The sequence below is a fragment of the Hydractinia symbiolongicarpus genome, chromosome 8 (genome assembly GCF_029227915.1).
Source record: "Hydractinia symbiolongicarpus strain clone_291-10 chromosome 8, HSymV2.1, whole genome shotgun sequence".
NCBI classification, from domain to species: Eukaryota; Metazoa; Cnidaria; class Hydrozoa; order Anthoathecata; family Hydractiniidae; genus Hydractinia; species Hydractinia symbiolongicarpus.
This window is the reverse complement of record NC_079882.1, coordinates 146,227-171,420: the sequence shown is the minus strand read 5'-3', so window position 1 is coordinate 171,420 and position 25,194 is coordinate 146,227.

The window sequence follows — 25,194 nt, the reverse complement described above, 5'->3', positions numbered from 1 at the left end:
TTTAAATTATTTTTTCACCAGTAAAACGCATGAGACTTGTAGTTTTCAAAAATGTTTTCATTTCTGATGAGACGCTGAATAAAAGAAGTTTAATTGCCGGCAAACGAAAACCCGCGATTTCCCGTAAATACCGGACTCGGCCCGTATAGTCAAAAGTATACAAAGAAAGTACCCAGGGAGTAAACCCATTCCCGGAACGATTTTTTAAATTATTTTTTCACCAGTAAAACGCATGAGACTTGTAGTTTTCAAAATTGTTTTCATTTTTTATGAGACGCTGAATAAAATAAGTTTAATCGCCGGCAAACGAAAACCCGCGATTTCCCGTAAATCCTGGACTCGACCCGTATAGTCAAAAGTATACAAAGAAAGTACCCAGGGAGTAAACTCATTTCCTGAACGATTTTTTAAATTATTTTTTCATCACTAAAACGTATGAGACTTGTAGTTTTCAAAAATATTTTCATTTTTGATGAGACGCTGAACAGAAGAAGTTTAATTGCCGGGAAACGAAAACCCGCGATTTCCCGTAAATCTCGGACTCGGCCCGTATAGTCAAAAGTATATAAAGAAAGTACCCAGGGAGTAAACCCATTTCCGGAACGATTTTTTAAATTATTTTTTCACCAGTAAAACGCATGAGACTTGTAGTTTTCAAAAATGTTTTCATTTTTTATGAGACGCTGAATAAAATAAGTTTAATCGCCGGCAAATGAAAACCCGCGATTTCCCGCAAATCCCGGACTCGGCCCGTATAGTCAAAAGTATACAGAGAAAGTACCCAGGGAGTAAACTCATGTCCTGAACGATTTTTTAAATTATTTTTTCATCACTAAAACGCATGAGATTTGTAGTTTTCAAAATTGTTTTCATTTTTGATGAGACGCTGAATAAAAGAAGTTTAATTGCCGGCAAACGAAAACCCGCGATTTCCCGTAAATCCCGGACTCGGCCCGTATAGTCAAAAGCATACAAAGAAAGTACCCAGGGAGTAAACCCATTCCCAGAACGATTTTTTAAATTATTTTTTCACCAGTAAAACGCATGAGACTTGTAGTTTTCAAAAATGTTTTTATTTTTGATGAGACGCTGAATAAAAGAAGTTTAATTGCCGGCAAACGAAAACCCGCGATTTTCCGTAAATCCCGGACTCGGCCCGTATAGTCAAAAGTACACAAAGAAAGTCCTCAGGGAGTAAACCCATTTCCCGAACGATTTTTTAAATTATTTTTTCACCAGTAAAACGCATGAGACTTGTAGTTTTCAAAAATGTTTTCATTTTTTTTTGAGACGCTGAATAAAAGAAGTTTAATCGCCGGCAAACGAAAACCCGCGATTTCCCGTGAACCCCGGAGTCGGCCCGCATAGTCAAAAGTACACAAAGAAAGTACCCAGGGACTAAACTCATTTCCCGAACGATTTTTTAAATTATTTTTTCATCACTAAAACGCATGAGATTTGTAGTTTTCAAAAATGTTTTCATTTTTGATGAGACGGTGAATAAAAGAAGTTTAATTGCCGGCAAACGAAAACCCGCGATTTCCCGTAAATCCCGGACTCGGCCCGTATAGTCAAAAGTATACAAAGAAAGTACCCAGGGAGTAAACCCATTCCCGGAACGATTTTTTAAATTATTTTTTCACCAGTAAAACGCATGAGACTTGTAGTTTTCAAAATTGTTTTCATTTTTTATGAGACGCTGAATAAAATAAGTTTAATCGCCGGCAAACGAAAACCCGCGATTTCCCGCAAATCCCGGACTCGACCCGTATAGTCAAAAGTATACAAAGAAAGTACCCAGGGAGTAAACTCATGTCCTGAACGATTTTTTAAATTATTTTTTCATCACTAAAACGTATGAGACTTGTAGTTTTCAAAAATATTTTCATTTTTGATGAGACGCTGAACAGAAGAAGTTTAATTGCCGGCAAACGAAAACCCGCGATTTCCCGTAAATCTCGGACTCGGCCCGTATAGTCAAAAGTATATAAAGAAAGTACCCAGGGAGTAAACCCATTTCCGGAACGATTTTTTAAATTATTTTTTCACCAGTAAAACGCATGAGACTTGTAGTTTTCAAAAATGTGTTCATTTTTTATGAGACGCTGAATAAAATAAGTTTAATCGCCGGCAAACGAAAACCCGCGATTTCCCGCAAATCCCGGACTCGGCCCGTATAGTCAAAAGTATACAGAGAAAGTACCCAGGGAGTAAACTCATTTCCTGAACGATTTTTTAAATTATTTTTTCATCACTAAAACGCATGAGATTTGTAGTTTTCAAAAATGTTTTCATTTTTGATGAGACGCTGAATAAAAGAAGTTTAATTGCCGGCAAACGAAAACCCGCGATTTCCCGTAAATCCCGGACTCGGCCCGTATAGTCAAAAGCATACAAAGAAAGTACCCAGGGAGTAAACCCATTCCCAGAACGATTTTTTAAATTATTTTTTCACCAGTAAAACGCATGAGACTTGTAGTTTTCAAAAATGTTTTCATTTTTGATGAGACGCTGAATAAAAGAAGTTTAATTGCCGGCAAACGAAAACCCGCGATTTTCCGTAAATCCCGGACTCGCCCGTATAGTCAAAAGTACACAAAGAAAGTCCTCAGGGAGTAAACCCATTTCCCGAACGATTTTTTAAATTATTTTTTCACCAGTAAAACGCATGAGACTTGTAGTTTTCAAAAATGTTTTCATTTTTTTTTGAGACGCTGAATAAAAGAAGTTTAATCGCCGGCAAACGAAAACCCGCGATTTCCCGTGAACCCCGGAGTCGGCCCGCATAGTCAAAAGTACACAAAGAAAGTACCCAGGGACTAAACTCATTTCCCGAACGATTTTTTAAATTATTTTTTCATCACTAAAACGCATGAGATTTGTAGTTTTCAAAAATGTTTTCATTTTTTTTGAGCCGCTGAATAAAAGAAGTTTAATTGCCGGCGAACGAAAACCCGCGATTTCCCGTAAATCCCGGACTCGGCCTGTATAGTCAAAAGTATACAAAGAAAGTACCCAGGGAGTAAACCCATTCCCGGAACGATTTTTTAAATTATTTTTTCACCAGTAAAACGCATGAGATTTGTAGTTTTCAAAATTGTTTTCATTTTTTATGAGACGCTGAATAAAATAAGTTTAATCGCCGGCAAACGAAAACCCGCGATTTTCCGTAAATCCCGGACTCGGCCCGTATAGTCAAAAGTACACAAAGAAAGTACCCACGGAGTAAACTCATTTCCCGAACGATTTTTTAAATTATTTTTTCATCACTAAAACGCATGAGACTTGTAGTTTTCAAAATTTTTTTCATTTTTGATGAGACACTGAATAAAAGAGGTTTAATCGCCGGCAAACGAAAACACGCGATTTCCCGTAAACCCGGGAGTCGGCCCGTATAGTCAAAAGTATACAAAGAAGGTACGCAGGGAGTAAACTCATTTCCCGAACGATTTTTTAAATTATTTTTTCAGCACTAAAACGCATGAGACTTGTAATTTTCAAAATTTTTTTCATTTTTGATGAGACGCTGAAAAAAGGAAGTTTAATCGCCGGCAAACGAAAACACGCGATTTCTTGTAAATCCCGTACTCGGCCCGTATAGTCAAAAGTATACAAAGAAAGTACCCAGGGAGTAAACTCATTTCCTGAACGATTTTTTAAATTATTTTTTCATCACTAAAACGCATGAGACTTGTAGTGTTCAAAAAAAAATTTATTTTTGATGAGACGCTGAATAAAAGAAGTTTCATCGCCGGCAAACGAAAACACGCGATTTCCCGTAAATCCCGGACTCGGCCGGCATAGTCAAAAGTTTACAAAGAAAGTACCCAGGGAGTAAACTCATTTCCTGAACGATTTTTTAAATTATTTTTTCACCAGTAAAACGCATGAGACTTGTAGTTTTCAAAAATGTTTTCATTTTTTTTTGAGACGCTGAATAAAAGAAGTTTAATCGCCGGCAAACGAAAACCCGCGATTTCCCGTGAACCCCGGAGTCGGCCCGCATAGTCAAAAGTACACAAAGAAAGTACCCAGGGACTAAACTCATTTCCCGAACGATTTTTTAAATTATTTTTTCATCACTAAAACGCATGAGATTTGTTGTTTTCAAAAATGTTTTCATTTTTTTTGAGACGCTGAGTAAAAGAAGTTTAATTGCCGGCAAACGAAAACCCGCGATTTCCCGTAAATCCCGGACTCGGCCCGTATAGTCAAAAGTATACAAAGAAAGTACCCAGGGAGTAAACCCATTCCCGGAACGATTTTTTAAATTATTTTTTCACCAGTAAAACGCATGAGACTTGTAGTTTTCCAAATTGTTTTCATTCTTTATGAGACGCTGAATAAAATAAGTTTAATCGCCGGCAAACGAAAACCCGCGATTTCCCGCAAATCCCGGACTCGGCCCGTATAGTCAAAAGTATACAGAGAAAGTACCCAGGGAGTAAACTCATTTCCCGAACGATTTTTTAAATTATTTTTTCATCACTAAAACGCATGAGACTTGTAGTTTTCAACATTTTTTTCATTTTTGATGAGACACTGAATAAAAGAGGTTTAATCGCTGGCAAACGAAAACACGCGATTTCCCGTAAACCCCGGAGTCGGCCCGTATAGTCAAAAGTATACAAAGAAGGTACGCAGGGAGTAAACTAATTTCCCGAACGATTTTTTAAATTATTTTTTCAGCACTAAAACGCATGAGACTTGTAATTTTCAAAATTTTTTTCATTTTTGATGAGACGCTGAAAAAAGGAAGTTTAATCGCCGGCAAACGAAAACACGCGATTTCTTGTAAATCCCGTACTCGGCCCGTATAGTCAAAAGTATACAAAGAAAGTACCCAGGGAGTAAACTCATTTCCTGAACGATTTTTTAAATTATTTTTTCATCACTAAAACGCATGAGACTTGTAGTGTTCAAAAAAAAATTTATTTTTGATGAGACGCTGAATAAAAGAAGTTTCATCGCCGGCAAACGAAAACACGCGATTTCCCGTAAATCCCGGACTCGGCCGGCATAGTCAAAAGTTTACAAAGAAAGTACCAAGGGAGTAAACTCATTTCCTGAACGATTTTTTAAATTATTTTTTCATCACTAAAACGCATGAGACTTGTAGTTTTCAAAATTGTTTTCATTTTTGATGAGGCGCTGAAAAAAGGAAGTTTAATCGCCGGCAAACGAAAACACGCGATTTCTTGTAAATCCCGTACTCGGCCCGTATAGTTGAAAGTATACAAAGAAAGTACCCAGGGAGTAAACTCATTTCCTGAACGATTTTTTAAATTATTTTTTCATCACTAAAACGCATGGGACTTGTAGTGTTCAAAAAAAAATTTATTTTTGATGAGACGCTGAATAAAAGAAGTTTAATCGCCGGCAAACGAAAACACGCGATTTCCCGTAAATCCCGGACTCGGCCGGCATAGTCAAAAGTTTACAAAGAAAGTACCCAGGGAGTAAACTCATTTCCCGAACGATTTTTTAAATTATTTTTTCATCACTAAAACGCATGAGACTTGTAGTGTTCAAAAAAAAATTTATTTTTGATGAGACGCTGAATAAAAGAAGTTTAATCGCCGGCAAACGAAAACACGCGATTTCCCGTAAATCCCGGACTCGGCCGGCATAGTCAAAAGTTTACAAAGAAAGTACCCAGGGAGTAAACTCATTTCCTGAACGATTTTTTAAATTATTTTTTCATCACTAAAACGTATGAGACTTGTACTTTTCAAAAATGTTTTCATTTTTGATGAGACGCTGAATAAAATAAGTTTAATTGCCGGCAAACGAAAACCCGCGATTTCCCGTAAATCCCAGACTCGGCCCGCATAGTCAAAAGTTTACAAAAAAAGTACCCAGGGAGTAAACTCATTTCCTGAACGATGTTTTAAATTATTTTTTCATCACTAAAACGCATGAGACTTGTAGTTTTCAAATATGTTTTCATTTTTGATGAGACGCTGAATAAAAGAAGTTTAATTGCCGGTAAACGAAAACCCGCGATTTTTCGTAAATCCCGGACTCGGCCGTATAGTCAAAAGTACACAAAGAAAGTACCCAGGGAGTAAACCCATTTCCCGAACGATTTTTTAAATTATTTTTTCACCAGTAAAACGCATGAGACTTGTAGTTTTCAAAAATGTTTTCATTTTTTTTGAGACGCTGAATAAAATAAGTTTAATCGCCGGCAAACGAAAACCCGCAATTTCCCGTAAATCCCGGACTCGGCCTGTATAGTCAAAAGTATACAAAGAAAGTACCCAGGGAGTAAACTCATTTCCTGAACGATTTTTTAAATTATTTTTTCATCACTAAAACGCATGGGACTTGTAGTGTTCAAAAAAAAATTTATTTTTGATGAGACGCTGAATAAAAGAAGTTTAATCGCCGGCAAACGAAAACACGCGATTTCCCGTAAATCCCGGACTCGGCCGGCATAGTCAAAAGTTTACAAAGAAAGTACCCAGGGAGTAAACTCATTTCCTGAACGATTTTTTAAATTATTTTTTCATCACTAAAACGCATGAGACTTGTAGTGTTCAAAAAAAAATTTATGTTTGATGAGACGCTGAATAAAAGAAGTTTAATCGCCGGCAAACGAAAACACGCGATTTCCCGTAAATCCCGGACTCGGCCGGCATAGTCAAAAGTTTACAAAGAAAGTACCCAGGCAGTAAACTCATTTCCTGAACGATTTTTTAAATTATTTTTTCATCACTAAAACGCATGAGACTTGTACTTTTCAAAAATGTTTTCATTTTTGATGAGACGCTGAATAAAATAAGTTTAATTGCCGGCAAACGAAAACCCGCGATTTCCCGTAAATCCCAGACTCGGCCCGCATAGTCAAAAGTTTACAAAAAAAGTACCCAGGGAGTAAACTCATTTCCTGAACGATTTTTTAAATTATTTTTTCATCACTAAAACGCATGAGACTTGTAGTTTTCAAATATGTTTTCATTTTTGATGAGACGCTGAATAAAAGAAGTTTAATTGCCGGTAAACGAAAACCCGCGATTTTTCGTAAATCCCGGACTCGGCCGTATAGTCAAAAGTACACAAAGAAAGTACCCAGGGAGTAAACCCATTTCCCGAACGATTTTTTAAATTATTTTTTCACCAGTAAAACGCATGAGACTTGTAGTTTTCAAAAATGCTTTCATTTTTTTTGAGACGCTGAATAAAATAAGTTTAATCGCCGGCAAACGAAAACCCGCAATTTCCCGTAAATCCCGGACTCGGCCTGTATAGTCAAAAGTATACAAAGAAAGTACCCAGGGAGTAAACTCATTTCCTGAACGATTTTTTAAATTATTTTTTCATCACTAAAACGCATGGGACTTGTAGTGTTCAAAAAAAAATTTATTTTTGATGAGACGCTGAATAAAAGAAGTTTAATCGCCGGCAAACGAAAACACGCGATTTCCCGTAAATCCCGGACTCGGCCGGCATAGTCAAAAGTTTACAAAGAAAGTACCCAGGGAGTAAACTCATTTCCTGAACGATTTTTTAAATTATTTTTTCATCACTAAAACGCATGAGACTTGTAGTGTTCAAAAAAAAATTTATTTTTGATGAGACGCTGAATAAAAGAAGTTTAATCGCCGGCAAACGAAAACACGCGATTTCCCGTAAATCCCGGACTCGGCCGGCATAGTCAAAAGTTTACAAAGAAAGTACCCAGGGAGTAAACCCATTTCCCGAACGATTTTTTAAATTATTTTTTCACCAGTAAAACGCATGAGACTTGTAGTTTTCAAAAATGTTTTCATTTTTTTTGAGACGCTGAATAAAATAAGTTTAATCGCCGGCAAACGAAAACCCGCAATTTCCCGTAAATCCCGGACTCGGCCTGTATAGTCAAAAGTATACAAAGAAAGTACCCAGGGAGTAAACTCATTTCCTGAACGATTTTTTAAATTATTTTTTCATCACTAAAACGCATGGGACTTGTAGTGTTCAAAAAAAAATTTATTTTTGATGAGACGCTGAATAAAAGAAGTTTAATCGCCGGCAAACGAAAACACGCGATTTCCCGTAAATCCCGGACTCGGCCGGCATAGTCAAAAGTTTACAAAGAAAGTACCCAGGGAGTAAACTCATTTCCTGAACGATTTTTTAAATTATTTTTTCATCACTAAAACGCATGAGACTTGTAGTGTTCAAAAAAAAATTTATTTTTGATGAGACGCTGAATAAAAGAAGTTTAATCGCCGGCAAACGAAAACACGCGATTTCCCGTAAATCCCGGACTCGGCCGGCATAGTCAAAAGTTTACAAAGAAAGTACCCAGGCAGTAAACTCATTTCCTGAACGATTTTTTAAATTATTTTTTCATCACTAAAACGTATGAGACTTGTACTTTTCAAAAATGTTTTCATTTTTGATGAGACGCTGAATAAAATAAGTTTAATTGCCGGCAAACGAAAACCCGCGATTTCCCGTAAATCCCAGACTCGGCCCGCATAGTCAAAAGTTTACAAAAAGAGTACCCAGTGAGTAAACTCATTTCCTGAACGATTTTTTAAATTATTTTTTCATCACTAAAACGCATGAGACTTGTAGTTTTCAAATATGTTTTCATTTTTGATGAGACGCTGAATAAAAGAAGTTTAATTGCCGGTAAACGAAAACCCGCGATTTTTCGTAAATCCCGGACTCGGCCGTATAGTCAAAAGTACACAAAGAAAGTACCCAGGGAGTAAACCCATTTCCCGAACGATTTTTTAAATTATTTTTTCACCAGTAAAACGCATGAGACTTGTAGTTTTCAAAAATGTTTTCATTTTTTTTTGAGACGCTGAATAAAATAAGTTTAATCGCCGGCAAACGAAAACCCACAATTTCCCGTAAATCCCGGACTCGGCCTGTATAGTCAAAAGTATACAAAGAAAGTACCCAGGGAGTAAACTCATTTCCTGAACGATTTTTTAAATTATTTTTTCATCACTAAAACGCATGGGACTTGTAGTGTTCAAAAAAAAATTTATTTTTGATGAGACGCTGAATAAAAGAAGTTTAATCGCCGGCAAACGAAAACACGCGATTTCCCGTAAATCCCGGACTCGGCCGGCATAGTCAAAAGTTTACAAAGAAAGTACCCAGGGAGTAAACTCATTTCCTGAACGATTTTTTCAATTATTTTTTCATCACTAAAACGCATGAGACTTGTAGTGTTCAAAAAAAAATTTATTTTTGATGAGACGCTGAATAAAAGAAGTTTAATCGCCGGCAAACGAAAACACGCGATTTCCCGTAAATCCCGGACTCGGCCGGCATAGTCAAAAGTTTACAAAGAAAGTACCCAGGGAGTAAACTCATTTCCTGAACGATTTTTTAAATTATTTTTTCATCACTAAAACGCATGAGACTTGTACTTTTCAAAAATGTTTTCATTTTTGATGAGACGCTGAATAAAATAAGTTTAATTGCCGGCAAACGAAAACCCGCGATTTCCCGTAAATCCCAGACTCGGCCCGCATAGTCAAAAGTTTACAACAAAAGTACCCAGGGAGTAAACTCATTTCCTGAACGATTTTTTAAATTATTTTTTCATCACTAAAACGCATGAGACTTGTAGTTTTCAAATATGTTTTCATTTTTGATGAGACGCTGAATAAAAGAAGTTTAATTGCCGGTAAACGAAAACCCGCGATTTTTCGTAAATCCCGGACTCGGCCGTATAGTCAAAAGTACACAAAGAAAGTACCCAGGGAGTAAACCCATTTCCCGAACGATTTTTTAAATTATTTTTTCACCAGTAAAACGCATGAGACTTGTGGTTTTCAAAAAAATTTTCATTTTTGATGAGACGCTGAATAAAAGAGGTTTAATCGCCGGTAAACGAAAACACGCAATTTCCCGTAAACCCCGGAGTCGGCCCGTATAGTCAAAAGTATACAAAGAAGGTACCCAGGGAGTAAACTCATTTCCCGAACGATTTTTTAAATTAATTTTTCATCACTAAAACGCACGAGACTTGTAGTGTTCAAAAATGTTTTCATTTTTGATGAGACGCTGAATAAAAAAAGTTTAATTGCCGGCAAACGAAAACCCGCGATTTCCCGTAAATCCCCGACTCGGCCCGCATAGTCAAAAGTTTACAAAGAAAGTACCCAGGGAGTAAACTCATTTCCTGAACGATTTTTTAAATTATTTTTTCATCACTAAAACGCATGAGACTTGTAGTTTTCAAAAATATTTTCATTTTTGATGAGACGCTGAATAAAGGAAGTTTAATTGCCGGCAAACGAAAACCCGCGATTTTCCGTAAATCCCGGCATAGTCAAAAGTATACAAAGAAAGTACCCAGGGAGTAAACTCATTTCCCGAACGATTTTTTAAATTATTTTTTCATCACTAAAACGCATGAGACTTGTAGTTTTCAAAAATGTTTTCATTTTTGATGAGACGCTGAATAAAAGAAGTTTAATTGCCGGCAAACGAAAACCCGCGATTTCCCGTAAATCCCAGACTCGGCCCGCATAGTCAAAAGTTTACAAAGAAAGTACCCAGGGAGTAAACTCATTTCCTGAACGATTTTTTAAATTATTTTTTCATCACTAAAACGCATGAGACTTGTAGTTTTCAAATATGTTTATATTTTTGATGAGACGCTGAATAAAAGAAGTTTAATTGCCGGTAAACGAAAACCCGCGATTTTTCGTAAATCCCGGACTCGGCCGTATAGTCAAAAGTACACAAAGAAAGTACCCAGGGAGTAAACCCATTTCCCGAACGATTTTTTAAATTATTTTTTCACCAGTAAAACGCATGAGACTTGTAGTTTTCAAAAATGTTTTCATTTTTTTTGAGACGCTGAATAAAATAAGTTTAATCGCCGGCAAACGAAAACCCGCAATTTCCCGTAAATCCCGGACTCGGCCTGTATAGTCAAAAGTATACAAAGAAAGTACCCAGGGAGTAAACTCATTTCCTGAACGATTTTTTAAATTAATTTTTCATCACTAAAACGCATGGGACTTGTAGTGTTCAAAAAAAAATTTATTTTTGATGAGACGCTGAATAAAAGAAGTTTAATCGCCGGCAAACGAAAACACGCGATTTCCCGTAAATCCCGGACTCGGCCGGCATAGTCAAAAGTTTACAAAGAAAGTACCCAGGGAGTAAACTCATTTCCTGAACGATTTTTTAAATTATTTTTTCATCACTAAAACGCGTGAGACTTGTAGTGTTCAAAAAAAAATTTATTTTTGATGAGACGCTGAATAAAAGAAGTTTAATCGCCGGCAAACGAAAACACGCGATTTCCCGTAAATCCCGGACTCGGCCGGCATAGTCAAAAGTTTACAAAGAAAGTACCCAGGCAGTAAACTCATTTCCTGAACGATTTTTTAAATTATTTTTTCATCACTAAAACGCATGAGACTTGTACTTTTCAAAAATGTTTTCATTTTTGATGAGACGCTGAATAAAATAAGTTTAATTGCCGGCAAACGAAAACCCGCGATTTCCCGTAAATCCCAGACTCGGCCCGCATAGTCAAAAGTTTACAAAAAGAGTACCCAGTGAGTAAACTCATTTCCTGAACGATTTTTTAAATTATTTTTTCATCACTAAAACGCATGAGACTTGTAGTTTTCAAATATGTTTTCATTTTTGATGAGACGCTGAATAAAAGAAGTTTAATTGCCGGTAAACGAAAACCCGCGATTTTTCGTAAATCCCGGACTCGGCCGTATAGTCAAAAGTACACAAAGAAAGTACCCAGGGAGTAAACCCATTTCCCGAACGATTTTTTAAATTATTTTTTCACCAGTAAAACGCATGAGACTTGTAGTTTTCAAAAATGTTTTCATTTTTTTTTGAGACGCTGAATAAAATAAGTTTAATCGCCGGCAAACGAAAACCCACAATTTCCCGTAAATCCCGGACTCGGCCTGTATAGTCAAAAGTATACAAAGAAAGTACCCAGGGAGTAAACTCATTTCCTGAACGATTTTTTAAATTATTTTTTCATCACTAAAACGCATGGGACTTGTAGTGTTCAAAAAAAAATTTATTTTTGATAAGACGCTGAATAAAAGAAGTTTAATCGCCGGCAAACGAAAACACGCGATTTCCCGTAAATCCCGGACTCGGCCGGCATAGTCAAAAGTTTACAAAGAAAGTACCCAGGGAGTAAACTCATTTCCTGAACGATTTTTTCAATTATTTTTTCATCACTAAAACGCATGAGACTTGTAGTGTTCAAAAAAAAATTTATTTTTGATGAGACGCTGAATAAAAGAAGTTTAATCGCCGGCAAACGAAAACACGCGATTTCCCGTAAATCCCGGACTCGGCCGGCATAGTCAAAAGTTTACAAAGAAAGTACCCAGGGAGTAAACTCATTTCCTGAACGATTTTTTAAATTATTTTTTCATCACTAAAACGCATGAGACTTGTACTTTTCAAAAATGTTTTCATTTTTGATGAGACGCTGAATAAAATAAGTTTAATTGCCGGCAAACGAAAACCCGCGATTTCCCGTAAATCCCAGACTCGGCCCGCATAGTCAAAAGTTTACAACAAAAGTACCCAGGGAGTAAACTCATTTCCTGAACGATTTTTTAAATTATTTTTTCATCACTAAAACGCATGAGACTTGTAGTTTTCAAATATGTTTTCATTTTTGATGAGACGCTGAATAAAAGAAGTTTAATTGCCGGTAAACGAAAACCCGCGATTTTTCGTAAATCCCGGACTCGGCCGTATAGTCAAAAGTACACAAAGAAAGTACCCAGGGAGTAAACCCATTTCCCGAACGATTTTTTAAATTATTTTTTCACCAGTAAAACGCATGAGACTTGTGGTTTTCAAAAAAATTTTCATTTTTGATGAGACGCTGAATAAAAGAGGTTTAATCGCCGGTAAACGAAAACACGCAATTTCCCGTAAACCCCGGAGTCGGCCCGTATAGTCAAAAGTATACAAAGAAGGTACCCAGGGAGTAAACTCATTTCCCGAACGATTTTTTAAATTAATTTTTCATCACTAAAACGCACGAGACTTGTAGTGTTCAAAAATGTTTTCATTTTTGATGAGACGCTGAATAAAAGAAGTTTAATTGCCGGCAAACGAAAACCCGCGATTTCCCGTAAATCCCAGACTCGGCCCGCATAGTCAAAAGTTTACAAAGAAAGTACCCAGGGAGTAAACTCATTTCCTGAACGATTTTTTAAATTATTTTTTCATCACTAAAACGCATGAGACTTGTAGTTTTCAAAAATATTTTCATTTTTGATGAGACGCTGAATAAAAGAAGTTTAATTGCCGGCAAACGAAAACCCGCGATTTTCCGTAAATCCCGGCATAGTCAAAAGTATACAAAGAAAGTACCCAGGGAGTAAACTCATTTCCCGAACGATTTTTTAAATTATTTTTTCATCACTAAAACGCATGAGACTTGTAGTTTTCAAAAATGTTTTCATTTTTGATGAGACGCTGAATAAAAGAAGTTTAATTGCCGGCAAACGAAAACCCGCGATTTCCCGTAAATCCCAGACTCGGCCCGCATAGTCAAAAGTTTACAAAGAAAGTACCCAGGGAGTAAACTCATTTCCTGAACGATTTTTTAAATTATTTTTTCATCACTAAAACGCATGAGACTTGTAGTTTTCAAAAATATTTTCATTTTTGATGAGACGCTGAATAAAAGAAGTTTAATTGCCGGCAAACGAAAACCCGCGATTTTCCGTAAATCCCGGACTCGGCCCGTATAGTCAAAAGTACACAAAGAAAGTACCCAGGGAGTAAACCCATTTGCCGAACGATTTTTTAAATTATTTTTTCACCAGTAAAACGCATGAGACTTGTAGTTTTCAAAAATGTTGTCATTTTTTTTGAGACGCTGAATAAAATAAGTTTAATCGCCGGCAAACGAAAACCCGCGATTTCCCGTAAATCCCGGACTCGGCCTGTATAGTCAAAAGTACACAAAGAAAGTCCTCAGGGAGTAAACCCATTTCCCGAACGATTTTTTAAATTATTTTTTCACCAGTAAAACGCATGAGACTTGTAGTTTTCAAAAATGTTTTCCTTTTTTTTTGAGACGCTGAATAAAAGAAGTTTAATCGCCGGCAAACGAAAACCCGCGATTTCCCGTGAACCCCGGAGTCGGCCCGCATAGTCAAAAGTACACAAAGAAAGTACCCAGGGACTAAACTCATATCCCGAACGATTTTTTAAATTATTTTTTCATCACTAAAACGCATGAGATTTGTAGTTTTCAAAAATGTTTTCATTTTTGATGAGACGGTGAATAAAAGAAGTTTAATCGCCGGCAAACGAAAACACGCGATTTCCCGTAAACCCCGGAGTCGGCCCGTATAGTCAAAAGTATACAAAGAAAGTACGCAGGGAGTAAACTCATTTCCCGAACGATTTTTTAAATTATTTTTTCATCACTAAAACGCATGAGACTTGTAGTTTTCAAAATTTTTTTCATTTTTGATGAGACACTGAATAAAAGAAGTTTAATCGCCGGCAAACGAAAACACGCGATTTCCCGTAAACCCCGGAGTCGGCCCGTATAGTCAAAAGTATACAAAGAAGGTACGCAGGGAGTAAACTCATTTCCCGAACGATTTTTTAAATTATTTTTTCATCACTAAAACGCATGAGACTTGTAGTGTTCAAAAAAAATTTATTTTTGATGAGACGCTGAATAAAAGAAGTTTCATCGCCGGCAAACGAAAACACGCGATTTCCCGTAAACCCCGGAGTCGGCCCGTATAGTCAAAAGTATACAAAGAAAGTACGCAGGGAGTAAACTCATTTCCCGAACGATTTTTTAAATTATTTTTTCATCACTAAAACGCATGAGACTTGTAGTTTTCAAAATTTTTTTCATTTTTGATGAGACGCTGAAAAAAGGAAGTTTAATCGCCGGCAAACGAAAACACGCGATTTCTTGTAAATCCTGTACTCGGCCCGTATAGTCAAAAGTATACAAAGAAAGTACCCAGGGAGTAAACTCATTTCCTGAACGATTTTTTAAATTATTTTTTCATCACTAAAACGCATGGGACTTGTAGTGTTCAAAAAAAATTTATTTTTGATGAGACGCTGAATAAAAGAAGTTTAATCGCCGGCAAACGAAAACACGCGATTTCTTGTAAATCCCGTACTCGGCCCGTATAGTCAAAAGTATACAAAGAAAGTACCCAGGGAGTAAACTCATTTCCTGAACGATTTTTTAAATTATTTTTTCATCACTAAAACGCATGGGACTTGTAGTGTTCAAAAAAAAATTTATTTTTGATGAGACGCTGAATAAAAGAAGTTTAATCGCCGGCAAACGAAAACACGCGATTTCCCGTAAATCCCGGACTCGGCCGGCATAGTCAAAAGTTTACAAAGAAAGTACCCAGGGAGTAAACTCATTTCCTGAACGATTTTTTAAATTATTTTTTCACCAGTAAAACGCATGAGACTTGTAGTTTTCAAAATTGTTTTCATTTTTTATGAGACGCTGAATAAAATAAGTTTAATCGCCGGCAAACGAAAACCCGCGATTTCCCGCAAATCCCGGACTCGGCCCGTATAGTCAAAAGTATACAGAGAAAGTACTAAGGGAGTAAACTCATTTCCCGAACGATTTTTTAAATTATTTTTTCATCACTAAAACGCATGAGACTTGTAGTTTTCAAAATTTTTTTCATTTTTAATGAGACACTGAATAAAAGAAGTTTAATCGCCGGCAAACGAAAACACGCGATTTCCCGTAAACCCCGGAGTCGGCCCGTATAGTCAAAAGTATACAAAGAAGGTACGCAGGGAGTAAACTCATTTCCCGAACGATTTTTTAAATTATTTTTTCATCACTAAAACGCATGAGACTTGTAGTTTTCAAATTTTTTTTCATTTTTGATGAGACACTGAATAAAAGAAGTTTAATCGCCGGCAAACGAAAACACGCGATTTCCCGTAAACCCCGGAGTCGGCCCGTATAGTCAAAAGTATACAAAGAAGGTACGCAGGGAGTAAACTCATTTCCCGAACGATTTTTTAAATTATTTTTTCATCACTAAAACGCATGAGACTTGTAGTGTTCAAAAAAAATTTATTTTTGATGAGACGCTGAATAAAAGAAGTTTCATCGCCGGCAAGCGAAAACACGCGATTTCCCGTAAATCCCGGACTCGGCCGGCATAGTCAAAAGTTTACAAAGAAAGTACCCAGGGAGTAAACTCATTTCCTCAACGATTTTTTAAATTATTTTTTCATCACTAAAACGCATGAGACTTGTAGTTTTCAAAATTGTTTTCATTTTTGATGAGACGCTGAAAAAAGGAAGTTTAATCGCCGGCAAACGAAAACACGCGATTTCTTGTAAATCCTGTACTCGGCCCGTATAGTCAAAAGTATACAAAGAAAGTACCCAGGGAGTAAACTCATTTCCTGAACGATTTTTTAAATTATTTTTTCATCACTAAAACGCATGGGACTTGTAGTGTTCAAAAAAAAATTTATTTTTGATGAGACGCTGAATAAAAGAAGTTTAATCGTCGGCAAACGAAAACACGCGATTTCCCGTAAATCCCGGACTCGGCCGGCATAGACAAAAGTTTACAAAGAAAGTACCCAGGGAGTAAACTCATTTCCTGAACGATTTTTTAAATTATTTTTTCATCACTAAAACGCATGAGACTTGTAGTGTTCAAAAATATTTTCATTTTTGATGAGACGCTGAATAAAAGAAGTTTAATTGCCGGCAAACGAAAACCCTCGATTTTCCGTAAATCCCGGACTCGGCCCGTATAGTCCAAAGTACACAAAGAAAGTACCCAGGGAGTAAACCCATTTGCCGAACGATTTTTTAAATTATTTTTTCACCAGTAAAACGCATGAGACTTGTAGTTTTCAAAAATGTTGTCATTTTTTTTGAGTCGCTGAATAAAATAAGTTTAATCGCCGGCAAACGAAAACCCGCGATTTCCCGTAAATCCCGGACTCGGCCTGTATAGTCAAAAGTACACAAAGAAAGTCCTCAGGGAGTAAACCCATTTCCCGAACGATTTTTTAAATTAATTTTTCACCAGTAAAACGCATGAGACTTGTAGTTTTCAAAAATGTTTTCATTTTTTTTTGAGACGCTGAATAAAAGAAGTTTAATCGCCGACAAACGAAAACCCGCGATTTCCCGTGAACCCCGGAGTCGGCCCGCATAGTCAAAAGTACACAAAGAAAGTACCCAGGGACTAAACTCATTTCCCGAACGATTTTTTAAATTATTTTTTCATCACTAAAACGCATGAGATTTGTAGTTTTCAAAAATGTTTTCATTTTTGATGAGACGGTGAATAAAAGAAGTTTAATTGCCGGCAAACGAAAACCCGCGATTTCCCGTAAATCCCGGACTCGGCCCGTATAGTCAAAAGTATACAAAGAAAGTACCCAGGGAGTAAACCCATTCCCGGAACGATTTTTTAAATTATTTTTTCACCAGTAAAACGCATGAGACTTGTAGTTTTCAAATTTTTTTTCATTTTTGATGAGACACTGAATAAAAGAAGTTTAATCGCCGGCAAACGAAAACACGCGATTTCCCGTAAACCCCGGAGTCGGCCCGTATAGTCAAAAGTATACAAAGAAGGTACGCAGGGAGTAAACTCATTTCCCGAACGATTTTTTAAATTATTTTTTCATCACTAAAACGCATGAGACTTGTAGTGTTCAAAAAAAATTTATTTTTGATGAGACGCTGAATAAAAGAAGTTTCATCGCCGGCAAGCGAAAACACGCGATTTCCCGTAAATCCCGGACTCGGCCGGCATAGTCAAAAGTTTACAAAGAAAGTACCCAGGGAGTAAACTCATTTCCTCAACGATTTTTTAAATTATTTTTTCATCACTAAAACGCATGAGACTTGTAGTTTTCAAAATTGTTTTCATTTTTGATGAGACGCTGAAAAAAGGAAGTTTAATCGCCGGCAAACGAAAACACGCGATTTCTTGTAAATCCTGTACTCGGCCCGTATAGTCAAAAGTATACAAAGAAAGTACCCAGGGAGTAAACTCATTTCCTGAACGATTTTTTAAATTATTTTTTCATCACTAAAACGCATGGGACTTGTAGTGTTCAAAAAAAAATTTATTTTTGATGAGACGCTGAATAAAAGAAGTTTAATCGTCGGCAAACGAAAACACGCGATTTCCCGTAAATCCCGGACTCGGCCGGCATAGACAAAAGTTTACAAAGAAAGTACCCAGGGAGTAAACTCATTTCCTGAACGATTTTTTAAATTATTTTTTCATCACTAAAACGCATGAGACTTGTAGTGTTCAAAAATATTTTCATTTTTGATGAGACGCTGAATAAAAGAAGTTTAATTGCCGGCAAACGAAAACCCTCGATTTTCCGTAAATCCCGGACTCGGCCCGTATAGTCAAAAGTACACAAAGAAAGTACCCAGGGAGTAAACCCATTTGCCGAACGATTTTTTAAATTATTTTTTCACCAGTAAAACGCATGAGACTTGTAGTTTTCAAAAATGTTGTCATTTTTTTTGAGACGCTGAATAAAATAAGTTTAATCGCCGGCAAACGAAAACCCGCGATTTCCCGTAAATCCCGGACTCGGCCTGTATAGTCAAAAGTACACAAAGAAAGTCCTCAGGGAGTAAACCCATTTCCCGAACGATTTTTTAAATTAATTTTTCACCAGTAAAACGCATGAGACTTGTAGTTTTCAAAAATGTTTTCATTTTTTTTTGAGACGCTGAATAAAAGAAGTTTAATCGCCGACAAACGAAAACCCGCGATTTCCCGTGAACCCCGGAGTCGGCCCGCATAGTCAAAAGTACACAAAGAAAGTACCCAGGGACTAAACTCATTTCCCGAACGATTTTTTAAATTATTTTTTCATCACTAAAACGCATGAGATTTGTAGTTTTCAAAAATGTTTTCATTTTTGATGAGACGGTGAATAAAAGAAGTTTAATTGCCGGCAAACGAAAACCCGCGATTTCCCGTAAATCCCGGACTCGGCCCGTATAGTCAAAAGTATACAAAGAAAGTACCCAGGGAGTAAACCCATTCCCGGAACGATTTTTTAAATTATTTTTTCACCAGTAAAACGCATGAGACTTGTAGTTTTCAAAATTGTTTTCATTTTTTATGAGACGCTGAATAAAATAAGTTTAATCGCCGGCAAACGAAAACCCGCGATTTCCCGCAAATCCCGGACTCGGCCCGTATAGTCAAAAGTATACAGAGAAAGTACCCAGGGAGTAAACTCATTTCCCGAACGATTTTTTAAATTATTTTTTCATCACTAAAACGCATGACACTTGTAGTTTTCAAAAATTTTTTCATTTTTGATGAGACACTGAATAAAAGAGGTTTAATCGCCGGCAAACGAAAACACGCGATTTCCCGTAAACCCCGGAGTCGGCCCGTATAGTCAAAAGTATACAAAGAAGGTACGCAGGGAGTAAACTCATTTCCTGAACGATTTTTTAAATTATTTTTTCATCACTAAAACGCATGAGACTTGTAGTGTTCAAAAAAAAATTTATTTTTGATGAGACGCTGAATAAAAGAAGTTTCATCGCCGGCAAACGAAAACACGCGATTTCCCGTAAATCCCGGACTCGGCCGGCATAGTCAAAAGTTTACAAAGAAAGTACCCAGGGAGTAAACTCATTTCCTGAACGATTTTTTAAATTATTTTTTCATCACTAAAACGCATGAGACTTGTAGTTTTCAAAATTGTTTTCATTTTTGATGAGACGCTGAAAAAAGGAAGTTTAATCGCCGGCAAACGAAAACACGCGATTTCTTGTAAATCCCGTACTCGGCCCGTATAGTCAAAAGTATACAAAGAAAGTACCCAGGGAGTAAACTCATTTCCTGAACGATTTTTTAAATTATTTTTTCATCACTAAAACGCATGAGACTTGTAGTGTTCAAAAAATATTTATTTTTGATGAGACGCTGAATAAAAGAAGTTTAATCGCCGGCAAACGAAAACACGCGATTTCCCGTAAATCCCGGACTCGGCCGGCATAGTCAAAAGTTTACAAAGAAAGTACCCAGGGAGTAAACTCATTTCCTGAACGATTTTTTAAATTATTTTTTCATCACTAAAACGCATGAGACTTGTAATGTTCAAAAAAAAATTTTTTTTTGATGAGACGCTGAATAGAAGAAGTTTAATCGCCGGCAAACGAAAACACGCGATTTCCCGTAAATCCCGGACTCGGCCCGCATAGTCAAAAGTTTACAAAGAAAGTACCCAGGGAGTAAACTCATTTCCTGAACGATTTTTTAAATTATTTTTTCATCACTAAAACGCATGAGACTTGTACTTTTCGAAAATGTTTTCATTTTTGATGAGACGCTGAATAAAATAATTTTAATTGCCGGCAAACGAAAACCCGCGATTTCCCGTAAATCCCAGACTCGGCCCGCATAGTCAAAAGTTTACAAAAAAAGTACCCAGGGAGTAAACTCATTTCCTGAACGATTTTTTAAATTATTTTTTCATCACTAAAACGCATGAGACTTGTAGTTTTCAAATATGTTTTCATTTTTGATGAGACGCTGAATAAAAGAAGTTTAATTGCCGGTAAAAGAAAACCCGCGATTTTTCGTAAATCCCGGACTCGGCCCGTATAGTCAAAAGTACACAAGGAAAGTACCCAGGCAGTAAATCCATTTCCCGAACGATTTTTTAAATTATTTTTTCACCAGTAAAACGCATGAGACTTGTAGTTTTCAAAAATGTTTTCATTTTTTTTGAGACGCTGAATAAAATAAGTTTAATCGCCGGCAAACCAAAACCCGCAATTTCCCGTAAATCCCGGACTCGGCCTGTATAGTCAAAAGTATACAAAGAAAGTACCCAGGGAGTAAACTCATTTCCCGAACGATTTTTTAAATTATTTTTTCATCACTAAAACGCATGAGACTTGTAGTTTTCAAAAAAAATTTCATTTTTGATGAGACGCTGAATAAAAGAGGTTTAATCGCCGGTAAACGAAAACACGCAATTTCCCGTAAACCCCGGAGTCGGCCCGTATAGTCAAAAGTATACAAAGAAGGTACCCAGGGAGTAAACTCATTTCCCGAACGAATTTTTAAATTAATTTTTCATCACTAAAACGCATGAGACTTGTAGTGTTCAAAAAAAAATTTATTTTTGATGAGACGCTGAATAAAAGAAGTTTAATCGCGGCAAACGAAAACACGCGATTTCCCGTAAATCCCGGACTCGGCCGGCATAGTCAAAAGTATACAAAGAAAGTACCCAGGGAGTAAACTCATTTTCCGAACGATTTTTTAAATTATTTTTTCATCACTAAAACGCATAAGACTTGTAGTTTTCAAAAATGTTTTACATTTTTGATGAGACGCTGAATAAAAGAAGTTTAAATGCCGGCAAACGAAAACCCGCGATTTCCCGTAAATCCCAGACTCGGCCCGCATAGTCAAAAGTTTACAAAGAAAGTACCGAGGGAGTAAACTCATTTCCTGAACGATTTTTTAAATTATTTTTTCATCACTAAAACGCATGAGACTTGTAGTTTTCAAAAATATTTTCATTTTTGATGAGACGCTGAATAAAAGAAGTTTAATTGCCGGCAAACGGAAACCCGCGATTTTCCGTAAATCCCGGACTCGGCCCGTATAGTCAAAAGTACACAAAGAAAGTACCCAGGGAGTAAACCCATTTGCCGAACGATTTTTTAAATTATTTTTTCACCAGTAAAACGCATGAGACTTGTAGTTTTCAAAAATGTTTTATTTTTTTTGAGACGCTGAATAAAATAAGTTTAATCGCCGGCAAACGAAAACCCGCGATTTCCCGTAAATCCCGGACTCGGCCTGTATAGTCAAAAGTATACAAAGAAAGTACCCAGGGAGTAAACTCATATCCCGAACGATTTTTTAAATTATTTTTTCATTACTAAAACGCATGAGACTTGTAGTTTTCAAAAAAATTTTCATTTTTGATGAGACGCTGAATAAAAGAGGTTTAATCGCCGGTAAACGAAAACACGCGATTTCCCGTAAACCGCGGAGTCGGCCCGTATAGTCAAAAGTATACAAAGAAGGTACGCAGGAAGTAAACTCATTTCCCGAACGATTTTTTAAATTATTTTTTCATCACTAAAACGCATGAGACTGGTAGTTTTAAAAAATGTTTTCATTTTTGATGAGACACTGAATAAAAGAAGTTTAATCGCCGGCAAAGGAAAACCCGCGATTTCCCGTAAATCCCGGACTCGACCCGTATAGTCAAAAGTATACAAAGAAAGTACCCAGGGAGTAAACTCATTTCCTGAACGATTTTTTAAATTATTTTTTCATCAATAAAACGCATGAGACTTGTAGTTTTCAAAAATGTTTTCATTTTTGATGAGACGCTGAATAGAAGAAGTTTAATTGCCGGCAAACGAAAACCCGCGATTTCCCGTAAATCCCGGACTCGGCCCGTATAGTCAAAAGTATATAAAGAAAGTACCCAGGGAGTAAACCCATTTCCGGAACGATTTTTTAAATTATTTTTTCACCAGTAAAACGCATGAGACTTGTAGTTTTCAAAAATGTTTTCATTTTTTATGAGACGCTGAATAAAATAAGTTTAATCGCCGGCAAACGAAAACCCGCGATTTCCCGCAAATCCCAGACTCGGCCCGTATAGTCAAAAGTATACAGAGAAAGTACCCAGGGAGTCAACTCATTTCCTGAACGATTTTTTAAATAATTTTTTCATCACTAAAACGCATGAGACTTGTAGTTTTCAAAAATGTTTTCATTTTTGATGAGACGCTGAATAAAAGAAGTTTAATCGCCAGCAAACGAAAACACGCGATTTCCTGTAAATCCCGGACTCGGCCGGCATAGTCAAAAGTTTACAAAGAAAGTACCCAGGGAGTAAACTCATTTCCTGAACGATTTTTTAAATTATTTTTTCATCACTAAAACGCATGAGACTTGTAGTTTTCAAAAATGTTTTCATTTTTGATGAGACGCTGAATAAAAGAAGTTTAATTGCCGGCAAACGAAAACCCGCGATTTCCCGAAAATCCCAGACCCGGCCCGCATAGTCAAAAGTTTACAAAAAAAGTACCCAGGGAGTAAACTCACTTCCTGAACGATTTTTTAAATAATTTTTTCATCACTAAAACGCATGAGACTTGTAGTTTTCAAAAATGTTTTCATTTTTGATGAGACGCTGAATAAAAGAAGTTTAATTGCCGGCAAACGAAAACCCGCGATTTTCCGTAAATCCCGGACTCGGCCCGTATAGTCAAAAGTACACAAAGGAAGTACCCAGGGAGTAAACCCATTTCCCGAACGATTTTTTAAATTATTTTTTCACCAGTAAAACGCATGAGACTTGCAGTTTTAAAAAATGTTTTCAGTTATTTTGAGACGCTGAATAAAATAAGTTTAATCGCCGGCAAACGAAAACCCGCGATTTCCCGTAAATCCCGGACTCGACCTGTATAGTCAAAAGTATACAAAGAAAGTACCCAGGGAGTAAACTCATTTCCCGAACGATTTTTTAAATTATTTTTTCATCACTAAAACGCATGAGACTTGTAGTTTTCAAAAAAATTTTCATTTTTGATGAGACGCTGAATAAAAGAGGTTTAATCCCCGGTAAACGAAAACACGCAATTTCCCGTAAACCCCGGAGTCGGCCCGTATAGTCAAAAGTATACAAAGAAGGTACGCAGGGAGTAAACTCATTTCCCGAACGATTTTTTAAATTATTTTTTCATCACTAAAACGCATTAGACTTGTAGTTTTAAAAAATGTTTTCATTTTTGATGAGACACTGAATAAAAGAAGTTTAATCGCCGGCAAAGGAAAACCCGCGATTTCCCGTAAATCCCGGACTCGGCCCGTATAGTCAAAAGTATACAAAGAAAGTACCCAGGGAGTAAACTCATTTCCTGAACGATTTTTTTAATTATTTTTTCATCACTAAAACGCATGAGACTTGTAGTTTTCAAAAATGTTTTCATTTTTGATGAGACGCTGAATAAAAGAAGTTTAATTGCCGGCAAACGAAAACCCGCGATTTCCCGTAAATCCCAGACTCAGCCCGCATAGTCAAAAGTTTACAAAGAAAGTACCCAGGGAGTAAACGCATTTCCTGAACGATTTTTTAAATTATTTTTTCATCACTAAAACGCATGAGACTTGTAGTTTTCAAAAATGTTTTCATTTTTGATGAGACGCTGAATAGAAGAAGTTTAATTGCCGGCACACGAAAACCCGCGATTTCCCGTAAATCCCGGACTCGGCCCGTATAGTCAAAGGTATATAAAGAAAGTACCCAGGGAGTAAACCCATTTCCGGAACGATTTTTTAAATTATTTTTTCACCAGTAAAACGCATGAGACTTGTAGTTTTCAAAAATGTTTTCATTTTTTATGAGACGCTGGATAAAATAAGTTTAATCGCCGGCAAACGAAAACACGCGATTTCCCGTAAATCCCGGACTCGGCCCGTATAGTCAAAAGTATACAGAGAAAGTACCCAGGGAGTAAACTCATATCCCGAACGATTTTTTAAATTATTTTTTCATCACTAAAACGCATGAGACTTGTAGTTTTCAAAAATGTTTTCATTTTTGATGAGACGGTGAATAAAAGAAGTTTAATTGCCGGCAAACGAAAACACGCGATTTCCCGTAAATCCCAGACTCGGCCCGTATAGTCAAAAGTATACAAAGAAAGTACCCAGGGAGTAAACCCATTCCCGGAACGATTTTTTAAATTATTTTTTCACCAGTAAAACGCATGAGACTTGTAGTTTTCAAAAATGTTTTCATTTTTTTTGAGACGCTGAATAAAATAAGTTTAATCGCCGGCAAACGAAAACCCGCAATTTCCCGTAAATCCCGGACTCGGCCTGTATAGTCAAAAGTATACAAAGAAAGTACCCAGGGAGTAAACTCATTTCCCGAACGATTTTTTAAATTATTTTTTCATCACTAAAACGCATGAGACTTGTAGTTTTCAAAAAAATTTTCATTTTTGATGAGACGCTGAATAAAAGAGGTTTAATCGCCGGTAAACGAAAACACGCAATTTCCCGTAAACCCCGGAGTCGGCCCGTATAGTCAAAAGTATACAAAGAAGGTACCCAGGGAGTAAACTCATTTCCCGAACGATTTTTTAAATTAATTTTTCATCACTAAAACGCACGAGACTTGTAGTGTTCA